An 18245-nucleotide genomic window follows, 5' to 3' on the forward strand; every position below is an offset into this window, starting at 1 on the left:
AAGCCAATTTCTAGTGATTGGAAAATCACCCCTTTTCTTAGCTGGCCAGAGTGGCTCATTGGTCAGGCAAACAAGGGCCTGAGAATAGCCAGATATAGTCACATGATCTAGGGTTGTGGCCCGATTACCAGATTAAATTGTTCATATCATCAATGGGGTGGGGGCAGGTGGAGAGTCCCAAGTGCTGAGGTGACCAAAGATATGGACTGGGCCAGATGAACTGCTGGAAGTGCTCTGGTTGATAAGGGCTTGGGCACCTGAGATGCCCATGTGTTAGGGAGCATGCGTGATTCCTGGCCTCATGGACACCCAGGGTTGTCTTCAAAGAGTACTGAAGGTACCCTGCTTCCCACCCTCTCCACCCGGGATTAGGCAGTCTTTGAGCTTAAGGGGACCTGGGGCTCTGGGTGATAGGCCATTAAGCCAATTTCTAGTGATTGGAATGTCACCCCTTTTCTTAGCTGGCCATTGTGGCTCATTGGTCAGGCGAACAAGGGCCTGTGAATAGCCAGAAATAGTCACGTGATCTAGGGTTGGGGCCGGATTACCAGATTAAATTGTTCATATCATCAATGGTGTGGGGCCAGGTTGAGAGTCCCAAGTGCTGAGGTGACCAAAGATATGGACTGGGCCAGGTGAAAAGCCGGAAGTGCTCTGGTCGATAAGGACTTGGGCACCAGAGACCGGCCAGAATTGCTGACATCATCAAGGGTGAGCAGCCACATGGAGAGGCTGAAATGCACTGGTGGTTATGGGTTTCGGGCCAGGGACCAGCTGAGACTGCTGACGTCATTAAGGGGGAAAGGCCACGTTGAGAGGCTGAAGTGCTCAGGTACTTCTGATTTTGGGGTCCTAGACCCTTCTGGACCCGGTGACATCATAAAGGGGGAGAGGGCCCGTGGACAGCCCGAAGTTTTCAGGTGGTTAAAATTTAGGAGACTAGGACTGGCTGAGACTGCTGATATCTTCAAGGGGAGGAACCACTAGGACAGCCATAAGTGGTAACGAGGCCTAGTGGTTAAGGTTGTCCTCGTGAACAGCAAGAAATCCTCAGGTAGACCAGGACTTGCTGACATATCAACAGCTGGAAGTGGTCAAGTTTAAGGGCTGGTAGAGCCATGTTCAATTATTGGAGGATTCCAATAGGTTGGATACTCCCCAGCTTCCTGTGGTCCATACTCTGGAAGGCAGCAAGAAGGCACCTGTCCTCACGGAAGAATGTTCCGAAGGAATTAAGCAAAAAGCTGACCCTCAGTTCAATAGGAAATTTAAGTGACCATGGATGGGGTAGGTCTTTGCTGCCAGTATGGAAAGAATTTTCAGGGCCTCAACACTGTTTTTTCCCGGATTTCAACGCCCACAGGCAGGGTTGTCAGAGTCGCAGGTCACTCCTGGGTGAGAAGCCAACATATTGTGGAGCATGTGGGATCCCTGGCATCATGGACTTCCAGGGTTGTCCTAAAGGAGTGCTGGCAGCTCCCTGCTTGACACCCTCTCCACCCGGAATTAGGCAGTCTGTGAGCTTAAGGTGACCTGGGGCTCTGGGTGTTAGGCCCTTAAGCCAACTTCTAGAGATTGGAATGTCACCCCTTTTGTTAGCCGGCCAGTGTGGCTCATTGGTCATGCGTACAAGGGCCTGGGAATAGGCAGAAATAGATAACCAGATTAAAGTGTTCTTATCAACAATGGGGAGGGGCCAGGTAGAGAGTCCCAAGTGCTTAGGTGACCAAGGATAAGGTTTGGGCCAGGTGAACAGCCAGAAGTTGTCTGGTTGTTAAGGGCTTGTGCACCACGTGGGGCCTGCATTAAGTGCTGACGACATCAAACTGGAGCAGCCACATGTAGAGGCTGAAGTATTCTGGTGGTTATGAATTTTGGGATGGGGACCAGCTGACACTGATGATGTCATCAAAGGGAGGGGCCAGGTGGACAGCCAGAAGTGGTAACGAGGCCCAGTGGTAGGGCTCGTCCCAGTCAACAGCCAGAAATCCTCAGGTAGACCAGGACTTGCTGACAGGTCAAGAGCTGGAATTGATGAATTGTAAAGACGGGTAGAGTCTTTGGACATTCCAAAGAGGTAGGAAACTCCTCAACTTCCTGTGATCTGTACTCTAGAAGGCAGTGTGAAGGTACCTGTTTTCACAAAAGGACATTCCCCAGAAATTAAGCAAAAAGCTGACCCACAGGGATCAGGGAACTGTAAGTGACCCTGGAACTTAACGACTTTGCTCCCAGTATGGAAAGGGTTTTCAGGTCCTCAACACTGCTTTTTTCAGGATTTCAAAGTCATAGGCAGGGCTCTGTGCCTCCCAGGTCAGTCCAGAATGAGAGGCTCCTATAATCTGGAGGATGGGCCTTCACTGTGCTCATGTACGCCCATGATTGTCTTAAACGAGTGCTGGCTGCCCCCTGTTTGCCACCCTCTTTACCAGGGATAAGGCAATATTTGAGCATAAAGTGACATAAGCTCTGGAGGTTAGGCCCTTAAGCCAACTTCCAGAGATTGGAAAGTCACCCCTTTTCTTAGCGGGCCAGTGTGCCTCATTGGTCAGACCAACAAGGGCCTGGGGAACAGCCAGAAATAGTCACCTGAATTAGGGTGGGGCTCGATGACTGGATTAAAGTGTTCATATCATCAATGGGGAGGGGCCAGGTGGATTGTCGGAATTGCTGAGGTGACCAAAAAAATGGCCTGGCCTAGGTGATCATCAGAAAGTGTTCTGGTAAACAAGGGCTTGGGGAACGGGGACCCATCGGATGTGCTGACATCATCAAGGGGCAGGGGCTACGTGGACAGCCAGAGGTGCTCAGGTGATTAAGGGTTTGGGGCCCCGGGACCAGCAGGGAGTGCTGATGTCATCAAGGGGGAGGGACCTCATGGACAGGCTAAAGTGCTCAGGTGGTTTTGTTTTTGGGGCCCTGGACCTACAGAAAGTGCTGATGTCACCCAGGGGGAGTGGTCACTTGGAGACCTGAAGTGGTAAGGAGGCCAAGTGGTTGAGCTTGTCCCAGTGAAGAGCCAGAAATCCTCAGGTATGCCAGGGCTAGCTGTCAGGTCAACAGATGGAAGTGTTCAAGTGTAAAGGCAGATAGATCCAGGTGAATGCATTGGAGGATCCCAAGAGGTCGGAAACTCGCCAACTTCTTGGGGTCCACACTCTGGAAAGCAGCGAGAAGGTACCGGTCCTCACAGAAAAACGTTACCCAGGAATTCAGCGAAAAGATGGCCCTCAGTTCGCTACGAAATTTCAGTGACCATGAGGGGGCAGGTCTTTGCTCCCAGTATGGAAAGGGTTTTCAGGGCCTCAACTCTGCTGTTTCCTGAACTTCAAACCCCATAGGCAGGGCTGTCAGAGACGCACCTCACTCCAGGGTGAGATGCCCCCATGTTGGGAAGCATGGGGGAATCCCTGGGCTCATGGACGCCCACGGTTGTGGTAAAGGAGTGCTGGTGGATCCCTGCTTGCCACCCTCCCACCGGGGAAGAGGCAATCTGTGAGCAGAAGGTGACCTGTTGCTGTGGGTGCTGGCCCTTAAGCCAACTTCCAGAGATTGGAAAGGCACACCTAGTCTCAGGAGCTAAGTAGCCAGCCAGTGTGGCTCATTAGTGTGGCGAAGAAGATCCTGGGAAATAGAGGGAAATAGTCACATGAACAACGGTTGGGGCCAGGAACCAGTTTAAAGTGTTCATATCATCAATTGGGAGGGGCCAGGTTGGAGTCAGAGGTGCTGAGGAGACCAAGGATATGGTCTGGCCCAGGTGAACAGCTGGAAGTGCTCTGGTGGATAAGGGCTTGGGGATCGGGGACTGACAAGGAGTCCTGATGTCATCAAGAGGCAGGGGCTACGTGGACAGCCAGAAGTGCTCAAGTGGTTAAGGGTTTGGGGCCCCGGGATCGGCAGTATTTCTGAAGTCAACAATGGGAGGGGCCATGCAGACAGCCCGAATTAGTGATGAACCCCAGTGGTTTGGCTTGGCCCAGTGAACTGCTGGAAGTGCTCAGGTGGCTAAGGGCTTGCTCCCAGGTCAGCAGGTGGAAGTGGTCAAGTGTAAAGGCTAGTAGAGCCAGGTGAATGCATTGGAGGGTCCCAAGAGGTCGCAAACGCCCCAACTTTATGAGGTACATATTCTGGCAGCCAGGGAGAAGGTACCTATCCTCAAGGCAGGGCGTTCCCCATGAATTAAGCAAAAAGCTGGCACTCAGGCCGCGGGAAATTGTAAGTGACCATGGAGCTTAAGGACTTTACTCCCTGTATGGAAAGGGTTTTCAGGTCCTCAACACTGCTTTTTCGCGGATTTCAAAGTCAATAGGCAGGGCTGTGTGCGTCGCAGGTCAGTCCATAATGAGAGGATCCTATGATCGGGGCATGGGGCTTCACCGTGCTCATGTATGCCCATGATTGTCTTAAAGGAGTGCTGGCTGCCCCCTGCTTGCCACCCTCTCCACCAGGGATTGGGCAGTCTGTGAGCATAAGGTGACCTGGGGCTCTGGGTGTTAGGCCCTTAAGCCAACTTCCAGAGATTGGAAAGTCACACCTAGTCTCAGGAGCTAAGTAGCCAGCCAGTGTGGCTCATTAGTGTGGCGAAGAAGGTCCTGAGAAATAGAGGGAAATAGTCACATGAACAACAGTTGGGGCCGGTAACCAGTTTAAAGTGTTCATATCATCAATGAGGAGGGGCCAGGTGGAGAGTCAGAGGTGCTGAGGAGACCAATGATATGGTCTGGCCCAGGTGAACAGCTGGAAGTGCTCTGGTGGATAAGGGCTTGGGGATCGGGGACTGACAAGGAGTCCTGACCACATCAAGGGTTAGAGGCTACGTGGACAGCCAGAAGTGCACAAGTGGTTAAGGGTTTGGGGCCCCGGGATCGGCCAGTATTTCTGAAGTCAACAATGGGAGAGGCCACGCAGACAGCCCGAATTGGTGATTAAGCCCAGTGGTTTGGCTTGGCCCAGTGAAGTGCTGGAAGTGCTCAGGTGGCTAAGGCCTTGCTCCCAGGTCAACAGGTGGAAGTGGTCAAGTGTAAAGGCTAGTAGAGCCAGGTGAATGCATTGGAGGGTCCCAAGAGATTGTAAACGCCCCAACTTTCTGAGGTCAATATTCTGGAAGGTAGGGACACAGTACCTATCCTCAGGGAAGGGCATTCCCCATGAATTAAGCAAAAAGCTGGCCCTCAGGACGAGGGAACTGTAAGTGACCCTGGATCTTAAGGACTTTGCTACCAGTATGGAAAGGGTTTTCAGGTCCTCAACACTGCTTTTTCTCAGATTTCAAAGTCCATAGGCAGGGCTGTGTGTGTCCCAGGTCAGTCCAGAATGAGATGCTCCTATGATCTGCAGCATGGGGCTTCACTGTGCTCATGTACGCCCCTGATTGTCTTAAAAGAGTGCTGGCACCACCCTGCTTGCCACCCTCTTTACCGGGGATATGGCAATCTTTGAGCATAAGGTGACCTTAAGCTCTGGATGTTAGGCCCTTAAGTCAACTTCCAGAGATTGGAAAGTCACCCCTTTTCTTAGCGGGCCAGTGTGCCTCATTGGTCAGGCCAACAAGGGCCTGGGGACCATCCAGAAATAGTTATCTGAACTAGGGTGGGGCACTATGACCGGATTAAAGTGTTCAGATCATCAATGGGGAGGAGCCAGGTGGAGAGTCGGAATTGCTGAGGTGACCAAGGAAATGGCCATGCCCAGGTGAACATCAGGAAGTGCTCTGGTGAACAAGGGCTTGGGGAATGGGTCCCGTCGGATGTGCTGAAATCATCAAGGGGCAGGAGCTACGTGGACAGCCAGAAGTGCTCAAGTGGTTAAGGGTTTGGGGCCCCGGGATCAGCCAGTATTTCTGAAGTCAACAATGGGAGGGGCCACGCAGACAGCCCGAATTGGTGATGAAACCCAGTGGTTTGGCTTGGCCCAGTGAAGTGCTGGAAGTGCTCAGGTGGCTAAAGGCTTGCTCCCAGGTCAAAAGGTGGAAGTGTTCAAGTGTAAAGGGTAGTAGAGCCAGGGGAATGCATTGGAGGGTCCCAAGAGGTCGCAAACGCCCCGACTTTCTGAGGTCCGTATTCTGAAAGCAAAGGAGAAGGTACCTATCCTCAGGGAAGGGCGTTCCCCATGAATTAAGCAAATAGCTGGCCCTCAGGTCATGGGAACTTTAAGTGACCCTGGAGCTTAAGGACTTTTCCTCCAGTATGGAATGCAATTTCAGGTCCTCAACACTGCTTTTTCTCAGATTTCAAAGTCCATAGGCAGGGCTGTGTGTGGCAGGTCTGTCCAGAATGAAATGCTCCTATGATCTGGAGCATGGGGCTTCACTGTGCAGGTGTAAGCCCAGGATTGTCTTAAAAGAGTGCTGGCAGCACCCTGCTTGCCACCCTCTTTATCGGGGAAAAGACAATCTTTGAGCAAAAGGTGACCTGAAGCTCTGGATGTTAGGCCCTTAAGCCAACTTCCAGAGATTGGAAAGTCTCCCCTTTTCTTAGCGGGCCAGTGTGGTTCTTTGGTCAGGCCAACAAGGGCCTGGAGAACAGCCAGATATAGTCACCTGACCTAGGGTGGGGCCCGTTGACCGGATTAAAGTGTTCATATCATCAATGGGGAGGGGCCAGGTGGAGTGTCGGAATTGCTGAGGTGACCAAGGAAATGGCCTGGCCCAGGTGAACATCAGGAAATGCTCTGGCAAAAAAGGGCTTGGGGAACGGGGGCATGGCGGATGTGCTGACATCATCAAGGGGCAAGGGCTACGTGGACAGCCAGAGGTGTTCAGGTGATTAAGGGTTTGGGGCCCCGGGACCAGCAGGGAGTGCTGAGGTCATCAAGGGAGAGGGACCTCTTGGACAGGCTGAAGTGCTCAGGTGGTTTTGTTTTTGGGCCCTGGGACCTACAGAAAGTGCTGATGTCATCCAGGGGGAGTGGCCACGTGGAGACCTGAAGTGGTAAGGAGGCCGAGTGGTTGGGCTTGTCCCAGTGAAGAGCCAGAAATCCTCAGGTATGCCAGGGCTAGCTGTCAGGTCAACAGCTGGAAGTGTTCATGTGTAAAGGCAGGTAGAGCCAGGTAAATGCATTGGAGGGTCCCAAGAGGTCGCAAAGGCCCCAACTTTCTGAGATACATATTCTGGCAGCCAGGGAGAAGGTACCTATCTTCAGGGCAGGGCGTTCCCCATGAATTAAGCAAAAAGCTGGCCCTCAGGGCACGGGGAACCTTAAGTGACCCTGGAGCTTAAGGACTTTACTCCCAGTATGGAAAGGGTTTTCAGGTCCTCAACAATGCTTTTTCCCGGATTTCAAAGTCCATAGGCAGGGCTCTGTGCCTCGCAGGTCAGTCCAGAGTGCGACCCTCCTATGATCTGGAGCATGGGGCTTCACTGTGCAGGTGTAAGCCCAGGATTGTCTTAAAAGAGTGCTGGCAGCACCCTGCTTGCCACCCTCTTTATCGGGGAAAAGACAATCTTTGAGCAAAAGGTGACCTGAAGCTCTGGATGTTAGGCCCTTAAGCCAACTTCCAGAGATTGGAAAGTCACCCCTTTTCTTAGCGGGCCAGTGTGGCTCATTGGTCAGGCCAACAAGGGCCTGGGGAACAGCCAGAAATAGTCACCTGAACTAGGGTGGGGCCCGATGACCGGATTAAAGTGTTCATATCATCAATGGGGAGGGGCCAGGTGGAGTGTCGGAATTGCTGAGGTGACCAAGGAAATGGCCTGGCCCAGGTGAACATCAGGAAATGCTCTGCTGAACAAGGGCTTGGGGAACGGGGACCCGGCGGGTGTGCTGACATAATCAAGGGGCAGGGGCTACGTGGACAGCCAGAGGTGCTCAGGTGATTAAGGGTTTGGGGCCCCGGGACCAGCAGGGAGTGCTAAGGTCATCAAGGGGGAGGGACCTGGTGGACAGGCTGAAGTGCTCAGGTGGTTTTGTTTTTGGGGCCCTGGGACCTACAGAAAGTGCTGATGTCATCCAGGGGGAGAGGCCACGTGGAGACCTGAAGTGGTAAGGAGGCCGAGTGGTTGGGCTTGTCCCAGAGAAGAGCCAGAAATCCTCAGGTATGCCAGAGCTAGCAGTGAGGTCAACAGCTTGAAGTGTTCAAGTGTAAAAGCTGGTATAGCCATGTGAATGAATTGGAGGATCCCAAGACGTCAGAAACTCCCCAACTTCCTGGGGTCCATTCTCTGGAAGGCAGCGAGAAGGTACCTTTCCTCACGAAAGGACGTTACCCAGGAATTCAGCAAAAAGGTGGCCCTCAGTTCGCTTCCAAATTTAAGTTACCATGGTGAAGGTTGGTCTTTACTCCCAGTATCGAAAGGGTTTTCCAGGTCTCAACTCTGCTGTTTCCCGGATTTCAAAGCCCATAGACAGGGCTTCCAGAGTCGCAGGTCACTGCAGGGTGAGATGACCCCATGATGGGGAGCATCGGTGATCCCTGGGCTCATGGAGGCCCCGGTTGTGTTAAAGGAGTGCTGGCGGCTCCCTGCTTGCCACCCTCCCACCAGGAAAGAGGCAATCTGTGAGCAGAAGGTGACCTGGGGCTGTGAGTGCTGGCCCCTAAGCCAACTTCCAGAGATTGGAAAGTCACACATAGTCTCAGGAGCTAAGTAGCCAGCCCGTGTGGCTCATTAGTGTGGTGAAGAAGGTCCTGGGAAATAGAGGAGAATAGTCACATGAACAACGGTTGGGGCCGGTAACCAATTTAAAGTGTTCATATCATCAATTGTGACGGGCCATGTGGAGAGTCAGAGGTGCTGAGGAGACCAAGGATATGGTCTGGCCCAGGTGAACAGCTGAAAGTGCTGTGGTGGATAAGGGCTTTGGGATAGGGGACTGACAAGGAGTTCTGACGTCATCAAGGGGCAGGGGCTACTTGGACACCCAGAAGTGCTCAAGTGGTTAAGGGTTTGGGGCCCCGGGATCGGCCAGTATTTCTGAAGTCAACAATGGGAGGGGCCACGTGGATAGCCCGAATTGGTGATGAACCCCAGTGGTTTGGCTTGGCCCAGTGAACGGCTGGTAGTGCTCAGGTGGCTAAGGGCTTGCTCCCAGGTCAACAGGTGGAAGTGGTCAAGTGTAAAGGCTAGTAGAGCTAGGGGAATGCATTGGAGGATCCCTAGAGTTCGAAAACGACCCAACTTTCTGAAGTCCGTATTCTGAAAGCAAGGGAGAAGGTACCTATCCTCAGGGAAGGGCGTTCCCCATGAATTAAGCAAAAAGCTGGCCCTCAGGGCACAGGGAACCTTAAGTGACCCTGGAGCTTAAGGACTTTACTTCCAGTATGGAAAGGGTTTTCAGGTCCTCAACACTGCTTTTTCCCGGATTTCAAAGTCCATAGGCAGGGTTCTGTGGCTGGCAGGTCAGTCCAGAATGAGACGCTCCTATGATCTGGAGCATGGGGCTTCACTGTGTTCATGTACAACCCTGATTGTCTTAAAAGAGTGCTGGCAGCACCCTGCTTGCCACCCTCTTTACCGGGGATAAGGCAATCTTTGAGCATAAGGTGACCTGAAGCTCTGGATGTTAGGCCTTTAAGCCAACTTCCAGAAATTGGAAAGTCACCCCTTTTCTTAGCGGGCCAGTGTGGCTCATTGATCAGGCCAACAAGGGCCTGGGGAACAGCCAGAAATAGTCACCTGAACTAAGGTGGGCCTGATGACCGGATTAAAGTGTTCATATCATCAATGGGGAGGGGCCAGGTGGAGTGTCGGAATTGCTGAGGTGACCAAGGAAATGGCCTGGCCCAGGGGAACATCAGGATGTGGTCTGGTGAACAAGGGCTTGGGGAACGGGGACCCGTCAGATGTGCTGACATCATCAAGGGGCAGGGGCTACGTGGACAGCCAGAGGTGCTCAGTTGATTAAGGGTTTGGGTCCCCGGGAACAACAGGGAGTGGTGATGTCATAAAGAAGGAGGGGCCTTGTGGACAGGCTGAAGTGCTCACGTGGTTTTCTATAGGGGGGCCTTGGACCTACAGAAAGTGCTGATGTCATCCAGGGGGAGTGTCCACGTGGAGACCTGAAGTGGTAATGAGGCTAAGTGGTTGGGCTTGTCCCAGTGAAGAGCCAGAAATCCTCAGGTATGCCAGGGCTAGCTGTGAGGTCCACAGCTAAAAGTGTTCAAGTGTAAAAGCTGGTACAGCCAGGTGAATGCATTTGAGGGTCCCAAGAGGTCAGATACTCCCCAACTTCCTGGGGTTCATACTCTGGAAGGCAGCGAGAAGGTACCGTTCCTCACGGAAGGACGTTCCCCATGAATTCAGCAAAAAGGTGGCCCTCAGTTAGCTTCGCAATTTAAGTTACCATGGTGAAGGTTGGTCTTTGCTCCCGTGGCGTTTTTGGCTGTTAACCCAAGTTGTTCGCCTGACCAATGACCCACAAGGCTGTCTAATGAGCTCCTAAGAAGCGGGGTGACTTCCCAATCTCTGGAAGTTCACTTAAGGGCCTAACACCCACAGCCCCAGCTAAACTTCTGCTCAAAGACTTACTCTTCCCAACTCGGTAGAGTTACTGGTAGGCAGCTGCCAGAACTCATTTAAAACCTCCCTGGGCGTGGATGAGGCCAGGGACGCCGCATGGTCCCCAACATGCGGGTACCTCACACTGGACTGACCTGGGACTCTGACAGTATTGCCTGAGGTTTTGAAATCTGGGAAAAGGCAGTGTTGAGACCCTGAAGATCAAGTCAGTACTGGGCATACAGGACTGTCCCTCCAGGCTCACTTACAATTTCCCGAGCCCAAAGTCCCAGTTTTTTGCTTAATTCATGGGAAAGCCCTTCCCTGAGAACAGGTACCATGTCCAAAATTCCAGAGCATGGACCCATGGATTTTGGGGCTTTTGTGACCTCTAGCGACCCTCCGTAGAATGCATTCACCTGGCTCCATACATGGCCCCTCCCCTTGATGACGTCAGCACTTCTGGAGGGCCTGAGAGCCCCAAGCACTTGTGCACCTGAGCATTTCTGGCTCTACACGTGGCCCCTTCCCTCCAATGACGTCCCTCCAATGACGTCAGCACTTTCTGCTGGTCCCCGATTAACAAGCCCTTATCCACCTGAGTATTTCGGGCTCTTCATGTGGCCACTCCCCTCGATGACGGCAGCACTTCCGGACAGCCCCAAGGCCCCAAGCACTAGAACACCTGAGCATTTATGGTCTCCTCTTGGCACCTTCCCTCCAATGACATCAGTACTTCCAGCTGGTTCCCGGTCCACAAGCCCTTATCCACCTGAGCATTTCTGGCTCTTCATGAGGCCACTCCCCCTCGATGACATCAGCACTTTCGGCCAGTCCCAGGACCCCAAGCACTTGAACACCTGAGCATTTCTGTCTCTCCACATGGCCTCTTCCCTCCAATGACATCAGCACTTTCTGCTGGTCCCCGGTCCCCAAGCCCTTTTCAACCTGAGCATTTTTGGCTCTTCATGTAGCCACTCCCCCTGGATGAAGTCAGCACTTCTGGCAAACCCAGGGCCCCAAACACTTGAACACCTGAGCATTTCTGGCTATCCACGGGGCCCTTTCCCTTCAATGACGTCAGCACTTCCTACTGGTTTCTGGTCTCCAAGCCATATCCACCTGAGAATTTGGGGGTCTTCATGAGGCCACTCCCCCTCGATGATGTCAGCAATTCCAGCAATCCCCAGGGCCCCAAGCACTTAAACACCTGAACATTTCTGGCTATCCACGGGGCCCTTTCCCTACAATGACGTCAGCATTTCCTGCTGGTCTCCGGACCTTAAGCACTGAGCCACCTGAGCACTTCTGGCTGTCCAGTTTTCCAAACTCCACTGATGATATGACCACAAAAAGCAGGTTATAGGGCCCAAACCTTTGTTCATGTGAGCGTTTAAGGCCAATAACCCACCTTGTTCGTCTGACCAATGACCCACAAGGCTGTCTACTGAGATCCTAAGAAGTGTGGTGACTTCCCAGTCTCTGGAAGTTCGCTTAAGGGCCTAACACCCACAGCCCCAGCTCAACTTCTGCTCACAGACTTACTCTTCCCAGCTCGGTAGGGTTACAGGCAGGCAGCTGCCAGAGCTCATTTAAAACCTCCCTGGGCATCGATGAGGCCAGGGACCCCGCATGATCCGCAACATGTGGGCACCTCACACTGAAATGACCTTTGACTCTGACAGTCCTGCCTGAGGTTTTGAAATCTGGGAAAAGGCAGTTTTGAGAACCTGAAAACCCTTTCAGTACTGGGTGTAAAGGCCTGCCCCTCCAGGCTCACTTACAGTTTCCCCAGCCCTAGGTACCAGTTTTTTGCTTAATTCATGGGGAACGCCTTCCCTGAGAACAGGTACCATGTCCAAAATTCCAGGGCATGGACCCACGGAATTTGGGGCTTTTGTGACCTCGAGCGACCCTCCCTGGAATGCATTCAGCTGGTTCTATAAATAGCCCCTCCCCTTGATGAAGTCAGCACTTCTGGCTGGCCTGAGAGCCCCAAGCACTTGTCCACCTGAGAATTTCTGGCTCTCCACGTGGCCGCTTCCCTCCAATGACTTCAGCTCTTCCTGCTGGTCCCCAGTCCACAGGCCCTTATCCACCTGAGTATTTCCGGCTCTTCATGTGGCCACTCCCCCTCGATGATGTCAGCACTTCCGGACAGCCCCCAGGCCCCAAGCACTTGAACAACTGAGCATTTCTGGCTCGGCACGTGGCCTCTTCCCTCCAATGACGTCAGCATTTCCTGCTGGTCCCCGGTCCCAAGCCCTTATCAACCTGAGCATTTTTGGCTCTTCATGTGCCCACTCCTCCTCTATGAAGTCAGCAGTTCCGGCAACCCCAGGGCCCCAAACACTTGAACACCTGAGCATTTCTTCCTATCCACGTGGCCCTTTCCCTTCAATGTCGTCAGCATTTCCTGATGGTCTTTGGACCTTAAGCACTGATCCACCTGAGCACTTCTGGTTGTCCAGCTTTCCAAACTCCACTGATGATATGAAAACTAAAAGCTGGACACAGGTCCCCAACCTTTGTTCACGTGAGCGTTTTCGGCCATTAACCCCCTTGTTCGCCTGAACAATGACCCACAAGGCTGTCTACTGAACTCCTAAGAAGCGGGGTGACTTTTCAATCTCTGGAAGTTCGCTTAAGGGCGTAACACCCACAGCCCCAGCTCAACTTCTGCTCACAGACTTACTCTTCCCAGCTGGGTAGGGTTACAGGCAAGCGGCTCTGAGCGCTCCTTTAAAACCTCCCTGGGCGTCTATGAGGCCAGGGACCCCGCATGGTCCTCAACAAGCGGGCACCTCACACTGGACTGACCTGGGACTCTCACAGTCCTGCCTGAGGTTTTGAAATCTGGGAAAAGGCAGTATTGAGACACTGAAAAGCCTTTAAGTACTGGGCGTAAAGGCCTGCCCCTCTAGGCACACTTACAGTTCCTGAGCCCTAATTCCCAGTTTTTTGCTTAATAATGGGGAACACCCTTCCCAGAGAACAGGTACCATGTCCAAAATTCCAGAGCGTGGACCCATGGATGTTGGGACGTTTGTGACCTCTAGCGACCCTCCCTGGAATGTATTCACCTGGCTCTCTATGTGGTCCCTTCCCTCAAATTACGTCAGCACTTCCTGCTGGTTCCTGCTTTCCAAGCCCTTACCAACCTGAGTATTTCGTATTTCAGGCTCTTCATGTGGCCACACCCCCTTAATGACGTCAGCACTTCCTGCCAGCCCCAGGGGCCCAAGAACTTGAACACCTGAGCACTTCTGGCTATCCACGTGGCCCTTTCCCTTCAATGACGTCAGCATTTCCTGCTGATCTCCTTTGTTCACTTGAGCGTTTTTGGCCGTTTACCCCCCTTGTTCGCCTGATCTATGACCCACAAAGCTGTCTACTGAGCTCCTAAGAAGCGGGGTGACTTCACAATCTCTGGAAGTTAGCTTAAGGGCCTAACACCCACAGTCCCAGCTCAACTTCTGCTCACAGACTTCCTCTTCCCAGCTCAGTAGGTTTACAGGCATGCAGCTGCCAGAGCTCATGTAAAACCTCCCTGGGCAACGATGAGGCCAGGGACCCCGCATGGACCCCAACATGCGGGTACATCACACTGGAATGACCTGGGATTGTGACAGTCCTGCCTGAGGTTTTGAAATCTTGGAAAAGGCAGTGTTGAGACCCTGAAAAGCCTTTCAGTATTGGGCGTAAAGGCCTACCCCTCATGCTCATTTACAGTTTCCCGAGCCCTAAGTCCTAGTTTTTTGCTTAATTCATGGGGAACGCCCTTCCCTGAGAACAGGTACTATGTCCAAAATTGCAGAGCATGGACCCATGGAAGTTGGGGCTTTTGTGACCTCTAGCGACCCTTCCTGGAATGCATTCACCTGGCTCTATACATGGACCCTCTCCTTGAGGAAGTCAGCCCTTCTGGCTGGCCTGAGAGCCCCAAGCACTTGTCCAACTGAGCATTTCTGGCTCTCCACGTGGCCGCTTCCCTCCAATGACGTCAGCACTTCTTGCTGGTCCCCGGTCCCCAAGCCCTTATCCACCTGAGCATTTTGGGCACTTCATGTGGCCACTCCCCCTCGATGATGTCAGCACTTCCGGGAAGCCCCAGGGCCCCAAGCATTTGAACACCTGAACATTTCTGGCTATCCACGTGGCCCTTTTTCTACAATGACGTCAGCATTTCCTGCTTGTCTCCGGACCCCAAGCATTGAGCCACCTGAGCACTTCTGGCTGTGTAGCTTTCCAAACTCCACTGATGATATTACCTCTAAAAGCTGGTCACAGGGCCCCAACCTTTGTTCACGTGAGCGTTTTCGGCCATTAACCCCCTTGTTCGCCTGAACAATGACCCATAAGGCTGTCCACTGAGCTCCTAAGAAGCGGGGTGACTTCCCAATCTCTGGAAGTTCGCTTACGGGCCTAACACCCACAGCCCCAGCTCAACTTCTGCTCACAGACTTACTCTTCGCAGCTCGGTAGGGTTACAGGCAGGCAGCTGCCAGAGCTCATTTAAAACCTCCCTGGGCATCGATGAGGCCAGGGACCCCGCATGGTCCGCAACATGTGGGCACCTCACACTGAAATGACCTGGGACTCTGACAGTCCTGCCTGAGGTTTTGAAATCTGGGAAAAGGCAGTTTTGACAACCTGAAAACCCTTTCAGTACTGGGCGTAAAGGCCTGCCCCTCCAGGCTCACTTAAAGTTTTCCCAGCCCTAGGTACCAGTTTTTTGCTTAATTCATGGGGAACACCTTCCCTAAGAAGAGGTACCATGTCCAAAATTCCAGAGCATGGACCCATGGAATTTGGGGCTTTTGTGACCTTGAACGACCCTCCCTGGAATGCATTCACCTGGTTCTATAAATGGCCCCTCCGCTTGATGAAGTCAGCACTTCTGGCTGGCCTGAGAGCCCCAAGCACTTGTTCACCTGAGAATTTCTGGCTCTCCACGTGGCCGCTTCCCTCCAATGACTTCAGCTCTTCCTGCTGGTCCCCAGTCCACAGGCCCTTATCCACCTGAGTATTTCCGGCTCTTCATGTGGCCACTCCCCCTCGATGATGTCAGCACTTCCGGACAGCCCACAGGCCCCAAGCACTTGAACAACTGAGCATTTCTGGCTCGGCACGTGGCCTCTTCCCTCCAATGACGTCAGCATTTCCTGCTGGTCCCCGGTCCCAAGCCCTTATCAACCTGAGCATTTTTGGCTCTTCATGTGCCCACTCCTCCTCTATGAAGTCAGCAGTTCCGGCAACCCCAGGGCCCCAAACACTTGAACACCTGAGCATTTCTTCCTATCCAAGTGGCCCTTTCCCTTCAATGACGTCAGCATTTCCTGACGGTCTTTGGACCTTAAGCACTGATCCACCTGAGCACTTCTGGTTGTCCAGCTTTCCAAACTCCACTGATGATATGACCACTAAAAGCTGGACACAGGTCCCCAACCTTTGTTCACGTGAGCGTTTTCGGCCATTAACCCCCTTGTTCGCCTGAACAATGACCCACAAGGCTGTCTACTGAGATCCTAAGAAGCGTGGTGACTTCCCAATGTCTGGAAGTTCGCTTAAGGGCCTAATACCCACAGCCCCAGCTCAACTTCTGCTCACAGACTTACTCTTCCCAGCTCGGTAGGGTTACAGGCAGGCAGCTGCCAGAGCTCATTTAAAACCTCCCTGGGCATCGATGAGGCCAGGGACCCCGCATGGTCCGCACCATGTGGGCACCTCACACTGAAATGACCTGGGACTCTGACAGTCCTGCCTGAGGTTTTGAAATCTGGGAAAAGGCAGTGTTGAGACCCTGAAAAGCCTTTCAGTACTGGGCGTAAAGGCCTGCCCCTCTAGGCACACTTACAGTTCCTGAGCCCTAATTCCCAGTTTTTTGCTTAATAATGGGGAACACCCTTCCCAGAGAACAGGTACCATGTCCAAAATTCCAGAGCGTGGACCCATGGATGTTGGGATGTTTGTGACCTCTAGCGACCCTCCCTGGAATGCATTCACCTGGCTCTCTATGTGGCCCCTTCCCTCAAATTACGTCAGCACTTCCTGCTGGTTCCTGCTCCCCAAGCCCTTATCAACCTGAGTATTTCGTATTTTGGGCTCTTCATGTGGCCACATCCCCTTAATGACGTCAGCACTTCCTGCCAGCCCCAGGAGCCCAAGAACTTGAACACCTGAGCACTTCTGGCTATCCACGTGGCCCTTTCCCTTCAATGACGTCAGCATTTCCTGCTGGTCTCCTTTGTTCACTTGAGCGTTTTTGGCCGTTTACCCCCCTTGTTCGCCTGATCTATGACCCACAAAGCTGTCTACTGAGCTCCTAAGAAGCGGGGTGACTTCACAATCTCTGGAAGTTAGCTTAAGGGCCTAACACCCACAGTCCCAGCTCAACTTCTGCTCACAGACTTCCTCTTCCCAGCTCAGTAGGTTTACAGGCATGCAGCTGCCAGAGCTCATGTAAAACCTCCCTGGGCAACGATGAGGCCAGGGACCCCGCATGGTCCCCAATATGCGGGTACATCACACTGGAATGACCTGGGATTGTGACAGTCCTGCCTGAGGTTTTGAAATCTTGGAAAAGGCAGTGTTGAGACCCTGAAAAGCCTTTCAGTACTGGGCGTAAAGGCCTACCCCTCATGCTCATTTACAGTTTCCCGAGCCCTAAGTCCTAGTTTTTTGCTTAATTCATGGGGAACGCCCTTCCCTGAGAACAGGTACTATGTCCAAAATTGCAGAGCATGGACCCATGGAAGTTGGGGCTTTTGTGACCTCTAGCGACCCTTCCTGGAATGCATTCACCTGGCTCTATACATGGACCCTCCCCTTGATGAAGTTAGCCCTTCTGGCTGGCCTGAGAGCCCCAAGCACTTGTCCAACTGAGCATTTCTGGCTCTCCACGTGGCCGCTTCCCTCCAATGACGTCAGCACTTCTTGCTGGTCCCCGGTTCCCAAGCCCTTATCCACCTGAGCATTTTGGGCACTTCATGTGGCCACTCCCCCTCGATGATGTCAGCACTTCCGGGAAGCCCCAGGGCCCCAAGCATTTGAACACCTGAACATTTCTGGCTATCCACGTGGCCCTTTTTCTACAATGACGTCAGCATTTCCTGCTGGTCCCCGGTCCCAAGCCCTTATCAACCTCAGCATTTTTGGCTCTTCATGTGCCCACTCCTCCTTGATGAAGTCAGCAGTTCCGGCAACCCCAGGGCCCCAAACACTTGAACACCTGAACATTACTGGCTATTTACGTGGCCCTTTCCCTTCAATGACGTCAGCATTTCCTGCTGGTCTCCGGACCCCAAGCACTGAGCCACCTGACCACTTCTGGCTGTCCAGCTTTCCAAACTCCACTGATGATATGTCCACTAAAAGCTGGTCACAGGGCCCAAACCTTTGTTCACCTGCGCATTTAAGGCCGTTAACCCCCCTTGTTCACCTGACCAATGACCCACAAGGCTGTCTAATGAGCTCCTAAGAAGCGGGGTGACTTCCCAATCTCTGGAAGTTCGCTTAAGGGCCTAACACCCACAGCCCCAGCTAAACTTCTGCTCACAGACTTACTCTTCCCAGCTCGGTAGGGTTACTGGCAGGTGGCTGCCAGAACTCATTTAAAACCTCCCTGTGCGTCCATGAGGCCAGGGACCCCGCATGGTCCCCACCATGCGAGCACCTCACAGTGGACTGACCTGGGACTCTGACAGCCTGCCTGAGGTTTTGAAATATGGGAAAAGGCAGTGTTGAGACCCTGAAACGCCTTTCAGTACTAGGCGTAAAGGCCTGCCCCTCCAGGATCACTTAGATTTT

Source organism: Plecotus auritus, assembly GCF_963455305.1.
Source record: "Plecotus auritus genome assembly, chromosome: 2".
NCBI lineage: Eukaryota > Metazoa > Chordata > Mammalia > Chiroptera > Vespertilionidae > Plecotus > Plecotus auritus.